General features: G+C 66.8%; 1 protein-coding gene across 3 annotated transcripts in view; it reads left to right on the top strand.

Moving 5' to 3' along the window:
* Positions 1 to 434: 434 nt before the first annotated feature.
* The window catches only part of rrp8 (ribosomal RNA processing 8), a 41,801-nt gene continuing 29,896 nt past the window's right edge, over positions 435 to 12,339 (top strand). The window contains exon 1 of one of the 3 annotated variants that reach the window (XM_059963521.1): positions 435 to 553. The gene's annotated coding sequence lies outside the window, so the exon portion shown is untranslated. Of the gene's footprint in view, positions 560 to 12,339 lie in introns of all 3 variants that reach the window. The other 2 variants (XM_059963519.1, XM_059963522.1) reach the window with 2 other exon arrangements.

Raw genomic sequence — 12,339 nt, 5'->3', positions numbered from 1 at the left:
ACCGGCTCACAGTTAGCCAGCGTGCAGGCACAAAGGCCAGGTCTGCAACAAAGGGTTTGTGAGCACGTGTCTCTTGGAGCGTCCGCGCCCAGGGAGGGCGGGATGAGGGAGGCTTTAAAAGCAAGGCTGTGAAGTTCGAATGAACTTAACTTTGACTGCAGTTTACCGACTCCGTGTCGTTATTTTAGCGCTGCGTGTAGCACACCGCTACAATATTAACAGTTCCCTCGTTTCTCACGTCTCAGGCGTTTTCTGTAAGTTGGTGCTGTTGGCGGAGCAGTGGGACCTCCCGTGCTGAGGCGGCGCTGTTGGCGGAGCAGTGGGACCTCCCGTGCTTGAGGCGGCGCTGTTGGCGGAGCAGTGGGACCTCCCGTGCTTGAGGCGGCGCTGTAGGTGGAGCAGTGGGACCTCCCGTGCTTGAGGCGGCGCTGTTGGCGGAGCAGTGGGACCTCCCGTGCTGAGGCGGCGCTGTGAGGAGGACTCTGGCCTCTGGACCACGCTGCCTCGGATTTGTGGATTGCCGATTTCCGAATCATTCGGTTGGAGCGAGAGGGTGAGGGTTCGTGATGCGGGGGAGAGGGAGAGGGTCGAGGGGAGGGACTGTGAGACGGAGGGGGTGACGGTGAGGGTCTGTGAGATGGAGGGGGTGAGGGACTGTGGGACGGAGGGGGTGACGGTGAGGGTCTGTGGGACGGAGGGGGTGACGGTGAGGGACTGTGAGATGGAGGGGGTGACGGTGAGGGACTGTGAGACGGAGGGGGTGACGGTGAGGGACTGTGAGACGGAGGGGGTGACGGTGAGGGTCTGTGAGACGGAGGGGGTGACGGTGAGGGACTGTGAGACGGAGGGGGTGACGGTGAGGGACTGTGAGACAGGGAGGGGGTGACGGTGAGGGACTGTGAGACGGAGGGGGTGACGGTGAGGGACTGTGAGACGGAGGGGGTGACGGTGAGGGACTGTGGGACGGAGGGGGTGACGGTGAGGGACTGTGAGACGGGGAGGGGGTGACGGTGAGGGACTGTGAGACGGGGAGGGGGTGACGGTGAGGGACTGTGGGACGGAGGGGGTGACGGTGAGGGACTGTGGGACGGAGGGGGTGACGGTGAGGGACTGTGAGACGGAGGGGGTGACGGTGAGGGACTGAGACGGGGAGGGGGTGACGGTGAGGGACTGTCAGACGGAGGGGGTGACGGTGAGGGACTGTGAGATGGAGGGGGTGAAGGTGAGGGACTGTGGGACGGAGGGGGTGACGGTGAGGGACTGTCAGACGGAGGGGGTGACGGTGAGGGACTGTGAGACGGAGGGGGTGACGGTGAGGGTCTGTGAGACGGAGGGGGTGACGGTGAGGGACTGTGAGACGGAGGGGGTGACGGTGAGGGACTGTGAGACGGAGGGGGTGACGGTGAGGGACTGTGAGACGGAGGGGGTGACGGTGAGGGACTGTGAGACAGGGAGGGGGTGACGGTGAGGGACTGTGGGACGGAGGGGGTGACGGTGAGGGTCTGTGGGACGGAGGGGGTGACGGTGAGGGACTGTGGGACGGAGGGGGTGACGGTGAGGGACTGTGAGATGGAGGGGGTGACGGTGAGGGACTGTGAGACGGAGGGGGTGACGGTGAGGGACTGTGAGACGGAGGGGGTGACGGTGAGGGACTGTGGGACGGAGGGGGTGACGGTGAGGGACTGTGAGATGGAGGGGGGTGACGGTGAGGGACTGTGGGACGAAGGGGGTGACGGTGAGGGACTGTGGGACGGAGGGGGTGACGGTGAGGGACTGTGAGACGGAGGGGGTGACGGTGAGGGACTGTGGGACGGAGTGGGTGACGGTGAGGGACTGTGAGATGGAGGGGGTGACGGTGAGGGACTGTGAGACGGAGGGGGTGACGGTGAGGGACTGTGGGACGGAGGGGGTGACGGTGAGGGACTGTGAGACGGAGGGGGTGACGGTGAGGGACTGTGGGACGGAGGGGGTGACGGTGAGGGACTGTGAGATGGAGGGGGTGACGGTGAGGGACTGTGAGACGGAGGGGGTGACGGTGAGGGACTGTCAGACGGAGGGGGTGACGGTGAGGGACTGTGAGATGGAGGGGGTGACGGTGAGGGACTGTGAGACGGAGGGGGTGACGGTGAGGGACTGTCAGACGGAGGGGGTGACGGTGAGGGACTGTGGGACGGAGGGGGTGACGGTGAGGGACTGTGAGACGGAGGGGGTGACGGTGAGGGACTGTGAGACGGAGGGGGTGACGGTGAGGGACTGTGGGACGGGGAGGGGGTGACGGTGAGGGACTGTGAGACGGAGGGGGTGACGGTGAGGGTCTGTGGGACGGAGGGGGTGACGGTGAGGGACTGTCAGACGGAGGGGGTGACGGTGAGGGTCTGTGAGATGGAGGGGGTGACGGTGAGGGTCTGTGAGATGGAGGGGGTGACGGTGAGGGTCTGTGGGACGGAGTGGGTGACGGTGAGGGACTGTGAGACGGAGGGGGTGACGGTGAGGGACTGTCAGACGGAGGGGGTGACGGTGAGGGACTGTGAGACGGAGGGGGTGACGGTGAGGGACTGTGAGACGGAGGGGGGTGACGGTGAGGGACTGTGAGACGGAGGGGGTGACGGTGAGGGTCTGTGAGACGGAGGGGGTGACGGTGAGGGTCTGTGAGACGGAGTGGGTGACGGTGAGGGACTGTGAGACGGAGGGGGTGACGGTGAGGGACTGTGAGACGGGGAGGGGGTGACGGTGAGGGTCTGTGAGATGGAGGGGGTGACGGTGAGGGACTGTGAGACGGAGGGGGTGACGGTGAGGGACTGTGAGACGGGGAGGGGGTGACGGTGAGGGTCTGTGAGACGGAGGGGGTGACGGTGAGGGACTGTGAGACGGAGGGGGTGACGGTGAGGGACTGTGGGACGGAGTGGGTGACGGTGAGGGTCTGTGAGACAGGGAGGGGGTGACGGTGAGGGACTGTGAGACGGAGGGGGTGACGGTGAGGGACTGTGGGACGGAGGGGGTGACGGTGAGGGTCTGTGAGACGGAGGGGGTGACGGTGAGGGTCTGTGAGATGGAGGGGGTGACGGTGAGGGTCTGTGAGATGGAGGGGGGTGACGGTGAGGGTCTGTGAGATGGAGGGGGTGACGGTGAGGGACTGTGGGACGGAGGGGGTGACGGTGAGGGACTGTGAGACGGAGGGGGTGACGGTGAGGGACTGTGAGACGGAGGGGGTGACGGTGAGGGACTGTGAGACGGGGAGGGGGGTGACGGTGAGGGACTGTGAGACGGAGGGGGTGACGGTGAGGGACTGTGAGACAGGGAGGGGGTGACGGTGAGGGACTGTCAGACGGAGGGGGTGACGGTGAGGGACTGTGGGACGGAGGGGGTGACGGTGAGGGACTGTGAGACGGAGGGGGTGACGGTGAGGGACTGTGGGACGGGGAGGGGGTGACGGTGAGGGACTGTGAGACGGAGGGGGTGACGGTGAGGGTCTGTGGGACGGAGGGGGTGACGGTGAGGGACTGTCAGACGGAGGGGGTGACGGTGAGGGTCTGTGAGATGGAGGGGGTGACGGTGAGGGTCTGTGAGATGGAGGGGGTGACGGTGAGGGTCTGTGGGACGGAGTGGGTGACGGTGAGGGACTGTGAGACGGAGGGGGTGACGGTGAGGGACTGTCAGACGGAGGGGGTGACGGTGAGGGACTGTGAGACGGAGGGGGTGACGGTGAGGGACTGTGAGACGGAGGGGGTGACGGTGAGGGTCTGTGAGACGGAGGGGGTGACGGTGAGGGTCTGTGAGACGGAGTGGGTGACGGTGAGGGACTGTGAGACGGAGGGGGTGACGGTGAGGGACTGTGAGACGGAGGGGGTGACGGTGAGGGACTGTGAGACGGGGAGGGGGTGACGGTGAGGGACTGTGAGACGGGGAGGGGGTGACGGTGAGGGACTGTGAGACGGAGGGGGTGACGGTGAGGGACTGTGAGACGGGGAGGGGGGTGACGGTGAGGGACTGTGAGACGGGGAGGGGGTGACGGTGAGGGACTGTGAGACGGAGGGGGTGACGGTGAGGGACTGTGAGACGGAGGGGGTGACGGTGAGGGACTGTGAGACGGAGGGGGTGACGGTGAGGGACTGTGGGACGGAGGGGGTGACGGTGAGGGTCTGTGAGACGGAGGGGGTGACGGTGAGGGACTGTGAGACGGAGGGGGTGACGGTGAGGGACTGTGAGACGGAGGGGGTGACGGTGAGGGACTGTGAGACGGAGGGGGTGACGGTGAGGGACTGTGAGACGGAGGGGGTGACGGTGAGGGTCGAGGGGAGGAGGGGGTGACGATGAGGGACTGTGAGACGGGGAGGGGGTGACGGTGAGGGTCGAGGGGAGGAGGGGGTGACGATGAGGGACTGTGAGACAGGGAGGGGGAGACGGTGAGGGACTGTGAGACGGAGGGGGTGACGGTGAGGGACTGTGAGACGGAGGGGGTGACGGTGAGGGACTGTGAGACGGAGGGGGTGACGGTGAGGGACTGTGAGACGGAGAGGGTGACGGTGAGGGACTGTGAGACGGGGAGGGGGTGACGGTGAGGGACTGTGAGACGGAGGGGGTGACGGTGAGGGTCTGTGAGACGGAGGGGGTGACGGTGAGGGACTGTGAGACGGAGGGGGTGACGGTGAGGGACTGTGGGACGGAGGGGGTGACGGTGAGGGACTGTGGGACGGAGGGGGTGACGGTGAGGGTCGAGGGGAGGAGGGGGTGACGGTGAGGGACTGTGAGACGGAGGGGGTGACGGTGAGGGACTGTGGGACGGAGGGGGTGACGGTGAGGGTCTGTGAGACGGAGGGGGTGACGGTGAGGGACTGTGGGACGGAGGGGGTGACGGTGAGGGACTGTGAGACCGAGGGGGTGACGGTGAGGGACTGTGGGACGGAGGGGGTGACGGTGAGGGACTGTGAGACGGAGTGGGTGACGGTGAGGGACTGTGAGACGGGGAGGGGGTGACGGTGAGGGACTGTGAGACGGAGGGGGTGACGGTGAGGGTCTGTGAGACGGAGTGGGTGACGGTGAGGGACTGTGAGACGGAGGGGGTGACGGTGAGGGACTGTGAGACGGAGGGGGTGACGGTGAGGGACTGTGAGACAGGGAGGGGGTGACGGTGAGGGACTGTGAGACGGAGGGGGTGACGGTGAGGGACTGTGAGACGGAGGGGGTGACGGTGAGGGACTGTGAGACGGAGGGGGTGACGGTGAGGGACTGTGGGACGGAGGGGGTGACGGTGAGGGACTGTGAGACGGAGGGGGTGACGGTGAGGGCCTGTGAGACGGAGGGGGTGACGGTGAGGGTCTGTGAGACGGGGAGGGGGTGACGGTGAGGGACTGTGAGACGGAGTGGGTGACGGTGAGGGACTGTGAGACGGGGAGGGGGGTGACGGTGAGGGACTGTGGGACGGAGGGGGTGACGGTGAGGGACTGTCAGACGGAGGGGGTGACGGTGAGGGTCTGTGAGATGGAGTGGGTGACGGTGAGGGACTGTGGGACGGAGGGGGTGACGGTGAGGGACTGTCAGACGGAGGGGGTGACGGTGAGGGACTGTGAGACGGAGGGGGTGACGGTGAGGGACTGTGAGACGGAGGGGGTGACGGTGAGGGACTGTGAGACGGGGAGGGGGTGACGGTGAGGGACTGTCAGACGGAGGGGGTGACGGTGAGGGACTGTCAGACGGAGGGGGTGACGGTGAGGGACTGTGAGACGGAGGGGGTGACGGTGAGGGACTGTGAGACGGAGGGGGTGACGGTGAGGGACTGTCAGACGGAGGGGGTGACGGTGAGGGACTGTCAGACGGAGGGGGTGACGGTGAGGGACTGTCAGACGGAGGGGGTGACGGTGAGGGACTGTGAGACGGAGGGGGTGACGGTGAGGGACTGTGATACGGGGAGGGGGTGACGGTGAGGGTCGAGGGGAGGAGGGGGTGACGGTGAGGGTCTGTGAGACGGAGGGGGTGACGGTGAGGGACTGTGAGACGGAGGGGGTGACGGTGAGGGACTGTGAGACGGAGGGGGTGACGGTGAGGGACTGTGGGACGGAGGGGGTGACGGTGAGGGTCGAGGGGAGGAGGGGGTGACGGTGAGGGACTGTGAGACGGAGGGGGTGACGGTGAGGGACTGTGAGACGGGGAGGGGGGTGACGGTGAGGGACTGTGAGACGGAGGGGGTGACGGTGAGGGACTGTGAGACAGGGAGGGGGTGACGGTGAGGGACTGTCAGACGGAGGGGGTGACGGTGAGGGACTGTGGGACGGAGGGGGTGACGGTGAGGGACTGTGAGACGGAGGGGGTGACGGTGAGGGACTGTGGGACGGGGAGGGGGTGACGGTGAGGGACTGTGAGACGGAGGGGGTGACGGTGAGGGTCTGTGGGACGGAGGGGGTGACGGTGAGGGACTGTCAGACGGAGGGGGTGACGGTGAGGGTCTGTGAGATGGAGGGGGTGACGGTGAGGGTCTGTGAGATGGAGGGGGTGACGGTGAGGGTCTGTGGGACGGAGTGGGTGACGGTGAGGGACTGTGAGACGGAGGGGGTGACGGTGAGGGACTGTCAGACGGAGGGGGTGACGGTGAGGGACTGTGAGACGGAGGGGGTGACGGTGAGGGACTGTGAGACGGAGGGGGTGACGGTGAGGGACTGTGAGACGGAGGGGGTGACGGTGAGGGTCTGTGAGACGGAGGGGGTGACGGTGAGGGTCTGTGAGACGGAGTGGGTGACGGTGAGGGACTGTGAGACGGAGGGGGTGACGGTGAGGGACTGTGAGACGGAGGGGGTGACGGTGAGGGACTGTGAGACGGGGAGGGGGTGACGGTGAGGGACTGTGAGACGGGGAGGGGGTGACGGTGAGGGACTGTGAGACGGAGGGGGTGACGGTGAGGGACTGTGAGACGGGGAGGGGGTGACGGTGAGGGACTGTGAGACGGGGAGGGGGTGACGGTGAGGGACTGTGAGACGGAGGGGGTGACGGTGAGGGACTGTGAGACGGAGGGGGTGACGGTGAGGGACTGTGAGACGGAGGGGGTGACGGTGAGGGACTGTGGGACGGAGGGGGTGACGGTGAGGGTCTGTGAGACGGAGGGGGTGACGGTGAGGGACTGTGAGACGGAGGGGGTGACGGTGAGGGACTGTGAGACGGAGGGGGTGACGGTGAGGGACTGTGAGACGGAGGGGGTGACGGTGAGGGACTGTCAGACGGAGGGGGTGACGGTGAGGGACTGTGAGACGGAGGGGGTGACGGTGAGGGTCGAGGGGAGGAGGGGGTGACGATGAGGGACTGTGAGACGGGGAGGGGGTGACGGTGAGGGTCGAGGGGAGGAGGGGGTGACGATGAGGGACTGTGAGACAGGGAGGGGGAGACGGTGAGGGACTGTGAGACGGAGGGGGTGACGGTGAGGGACTGTGAGACAGGGAGGGGGTGACGGTGAGGGACTGTGAGACGGAGGGGGTGACGGTGAGGGACTGTGAGACGGAGGGGGTGACGGTGAGGGACTGTGAGACGGAGGGGGTGACGGTGAGGGACTGTGGGACGGAGGGGGTGACGGTGAGGGACTGTGAGACGGAGGGGGTGACGGTGAGGGCCTGTGAGACGGAGGGGGTGACGGTGAGGGTCTGTGAGACGGGGAGGGGGTGACGGTGAGGGACTGTGAGACGGAGTGGGTGACGGTGAGGGACTGTGAGACGGGGAGGGGGTGACGGTGAGGGACTGTGGGACGGAGGGGGTGACGGTGAGGGACTGTCAGACGGAGGGGGTGACGGTGAGGGTCTGTGAGATGGAGTGGGTGACGGTGAGGGACTGTGGGACGGAGGGGGTGACGGTGAGGGACTGTCAGACGGAGGGGGTGACGGTGAGGGACTGTGAGACGGAGGGGGTGACGGTGAGGGACTGTGAGACGGAGGGGGTGACGGTGAGGGACTGTGAGACGGGGAGGGGGTGACGGTGAGGGACTGTCAGACGGAGGGGGTGACGGTGAGGGACTGTCAGACGGAGGGGGTGACGGTGAGGGACTGTGAGACGGAGGGGGTGACGGTGAGGGACTGTGAGACGGAGGGGGTGACGGTGAGGGACTGTCAGACGGAGGGGGTGACGGTGAGGGACTGTCAGACGGAGGGGGTGACGGTGAGGGACTGTCAGACGGAGGGGGTGACGGTGAGGGACTGTGAGACGGAGGGGGTGACGGTGAGGGACTGTGATACGGGGAGGGGGTGACGGTGAGGGTCGAGGGGAGGAGGGGGTGACGGTGAGGGTCTGTGAGACGGAGGGGGTGACGGTGAGGGACTGTGAGACGGAGGGGGTGACGGTGAGGGACTGTGAGACGGAGGGGGTGACGGTGAGGGACTGTGGGACGGAGGGGGTGACGGTGAGGGTCGAGGGGAGGAGGGGGTGACGGTGAGGGACTGTGAGACGGAGGGGGTGACGGTGAGGGACTGTGAGACGGGGAGGGGGTGACGGTGAGGGACTGTGAGACGGAGGGGGTGACGGTGAGGGACTGTGAGACAGGGAGGGGGTGACGGTGAGGGACTGTCAGACGGAGGGGGTGACGGTGAGGGACTGTGGGACGGAGGGGGTGACGGTGAGGGACTGTGAGACGGAGGGGGTGACGGTGAGGGACTGTGGGACGGGGAGGGGGTGACGGTGAGGGACTGTGAGACGGAGGGGGTGACGGTGAGGGTCTGTGGGACGGAGGGGGTGACGGTGAGGGTCTGTGGGACGGAGGGGGTGACGGTGAGGGACTGTCGGACGGAGGGGGTGACGGTGAGGGTCTGTGAGATGGAGGGGGTGACGGTGAGGGTCTGTGAGATGGAGGGGGTGACGGTGAGGGTCTGTGGGACGGAGTGGGTGACGGTGAGGGACTGTGAGACGGAGGGGGTGACGGTGAGGGACTGTGAGACGGAGGGGGTGACGGTGAGGGACTGTGAGACGGAGGGGGTGACGGTGAGGGTCTGTGAGACGGAGGGGGTGACGGTGAGGGTCTGTGAGACGGAGTGGGTGACGGTGAGGGACTGTGAGACGGAGGGGGTGACGGTGAGGGACTGTGAGACGGAGGGGGTGACGGTGAGGGACTGTGAGACGGGGAGGGGGTGACGGTGAGGGACTGTGAGACGGGGAGGGGGTGACGGTGAGGGACTGTGAGACGGAGGGGGTGACGGTGAGGGACTGTGAGACGGGGAGGGGGTGACGGTGAGGGACTGTGAGACGGGGAGGGGGTGACGGTGAGGGACTGTGAGACGGAGGGGGTGACGGTGAGGGACTGTGAGACGGAGGGGGTGACGGTGAGGGACTGTGAGACGGAGGGGGTGACGGTGAGGGACTGTGGGACGGAGGGGGTGACGGTGAGGGTCTGTGAGACGGAGGGGGTGACGGTGAGGGACTGTGAGACGGAGGGGGTGACGGTGAGGGACTGTGAGACGGAGGGGGTGACGGTGAGGGACTGTGAGACGGAGGGGGTGACGGTGAGGGACTGTCAGACGGAGGGGGTGACGGTGAGGGACTGTGAGACGGAGGGGGTGACGGTGAGGGTCGAGGGGAGGAGGGGGTGACGATGAGGGACTGTGAGACGGGGAGGGGGTGACGGTGAGGGTCGAGGGGAGGAGGGGGTGACGATGAGGGACTGTGAGACAGGGAGGGGGAGACGGTGAGGGACTGTGAGACGGAGGGGGTGACGGTGAGGGACTGTGAGACGGAGGGGGTGACGGTGAGGGACTGTGAGACGGAGGGGGTGACGGTGAGGGACTGTGAGACGGAGAGGGTGACGGTGAGGGACTGTGAGACGGGGAGGGGGTGACGGTGAGGGACTGTGAGACGGAGGGGGTGACGGTGAGGGTCTGTGAGACGGAGGGGGTGACGGTGAGGGACTGTGAGACGGAGGGGGTGACGGTGAGGGACTGTGGGACGGAGGGGGTGACGGTGAGGGACTGTGGGACGGAGGGGGTGACGGTGAGGGTCGAGGGGAGGAGGGGGTGACGGTGAGGGACTGTGAGACGGAGGGGGTGACGGTGAGGGACTGTGGGACGGAGGGGGTGACGGTGAGGGTCTGTGAGACGGAGGGGGTGACGGTGAGGGACTGTGGGACGGAGGGGGTGACGGTGAGGGACTGTGAGACCGAGGGGGTGACGGTGAGGGACTGTGGGACGGAGGGGGTGACGGTGAGGGACTGTGAGACGGAGTGGGTGACGGTGAGGGACTGTGAGACGGGGAGGGGGTGACGGTGAGGGACTGTGAGACGGAGGGGGTGACGGTGAGGGTCTGTGAGACGGAGTGGGTGACGGTGAGGGACTGTGAGACGGAGGGGGTGACGGTGAGGGACTGTGAGACGGAGGGGGTGACGGTGAGGGACTGTGAGACAGGGAGGGGGTGACGGTGAGGGACTGTGAGACGGAGGGGGTGACGGTGAGGGACTGTGAGACGGAGGGGGTGACGGTGAGGGACTGTGAGACGGAGGGGGTGACGGTGAGGGACTGTGGGACGGAGGGGGTGACGGTGAGGGCCTGTGAGACGGAGGGGGTGACGGTGAGGGCCTGTGAGACGGAGGGGGTGACGGTGAGGGGGTGACGGTGAGGGACTGTGAGACGGAGTGGGTGACGGTGAGGGACTGTGAGACGGGGAGGGGGGTGACGGTGAGGGACTGTGGGACGGAGGGGGTGACGGTGAGGGACTGTGAGACGGAGGGGGTGACGGTGAGGGACTGTGAGACGGAGGGGGTGACGGTGAGGGACTGTGGGACGGAGGGGGTGACGGTGAGGGACTGTGAGACAGGGAGGGGTGACGGTGAGGGACTGTCAGACGGAGGGGGTGACGGTGAGGGACTGTGAGACGGAGGGGGTGACGGTGAGGGTCTGTGAGATGGAGGGGGTGACGGTGAGGGTCTGTGAGATGGAGTGGGTGACGGTGAGGGACTGTGGGACGGAGGGGGTGACGGTGAGGGACTGTCAGACGGAGGGGGTGACGGTGAGGGACTGTGAGACGGAGGGGGTGACGGTGAGGGACTGTGAGACGGAGGGGGTGACGGTGAGGGACTGTGAGACGGGGAGGGGGTGACGGTGAGGGTCTGAGATGGAGGGGGTGACGGTGAGGGACTGTGAGACGGAGGGGGTGACGGTGAGGGACTGTCAGACGGAGGGGGTGACGGTGAGGGACTGTCAGACGGAGGGGGTGACGGTGAGGGACTGTGAGACGGAGGGGGTGACGGTGAGGGACTGTGAGACGGGGAGGGGGTGACGGTGAGGGTCGAGGGGAGGAGGGGGTGACGGTGAGGGTCTGTGAGACGGAGGGGGTGACGGTGAGGGACTGTGAGACGGAGGGGGTGACGGTGAGGGACTGTGAGACGGAGGGGGTGACGGTGTGGGACTGTGGGACGGAGGGGGTGACGGTGAGGGTCGAGGGGAGTAGGGGGTGACGGTGAGGGACTGTGAGACGGAGGGGGTGACGGTGAGGGACTGTGAGACGGGGAGGGGGTGACGGTGAGGGACTGTGAGACGGAGGGGGTGACGGTGAGGGACTGTGAGACGGGGAGGGGGTGACGGTGAGGGACTGTCAGACGGAGGGGGTGACGGTGAGGGACTGTGAGATGGAGGGGGTGACGGTGAGGGACTGTGAGACGGAGGGGGTGACGGTGAGGGACTGTGAGATGGAGGGGGTGACGGTGAGGGACTGTGGGACGGAGGGGGTGACGGTGAGGGACTGTGAGACGGAGTGGGTGACGGTGAGGGACTGTGAGACGGAGGGGGTGACGGTGAGGGACTGTGAGACGGAGGGGGTGACGGTGAGGGACTGAGACGGGGAGGGGGTGACGGTGAGGGACTGTCAGACGGAGGGGGTGACGGTGAGGGACTGTGAGATGGAGGGGGTGAAGGTGAGGGACTGTGGGACGGAGGGGGTGACGGTGAGGGACTGTGAGACGGAGGGGGTGACGGTGAGGGTCTGTCAGACGGAGGGGGTGACGGTGAGGGTCTGTGAGACGGAGGGGGTGACGGTGAGGGACTGTCAGACGGAGGGGGTGACGGTGAGGGACTGAGAGACGGAGGGGGTGACGGTGAGGGTCTGTGAGATGGAGGGGGTGACGGTGAGGGTCTGTGAGATGGAGGGGGTGACGGTGAGGGACTGTGAGACGGAGGGGGTGACGGTGAGGGACTGTCAGACGGAGGGGGTGACGGTGAGGGACTGTGAGACGGAGGGGGTGACGGTGAGGGACTGTGAGACGGAGGGGGTGACGGTGAGGGTCTGTCAGACGGAGGGGGTGACGGTGAGGGTCTGTGAGACGGAGGGGGTGACGGTGAGGGACTGTCAGACGGAGGGGGTGACGGTGAGGGACTGAGAGACGGAGGGGGT

This window comes from Hypanus sabinus, chromosome 3, assembly GCF_030144855.1.
Source record: "Hypanus sabinus isolate sHypSab1 chromosome 3, sHypSab1.hap1, whole genome shotgun sequence".
Taxonomy (NCBI): Eukaryota; Metazoa; Chordata; class Chondrichthyes; order Myliobatiformes; family Dasyatidae; genus Hypanus; species Hypanus sabinus.
This window is presented reverse-complemented; position numbering and strand designations above follow the sequence as displayed.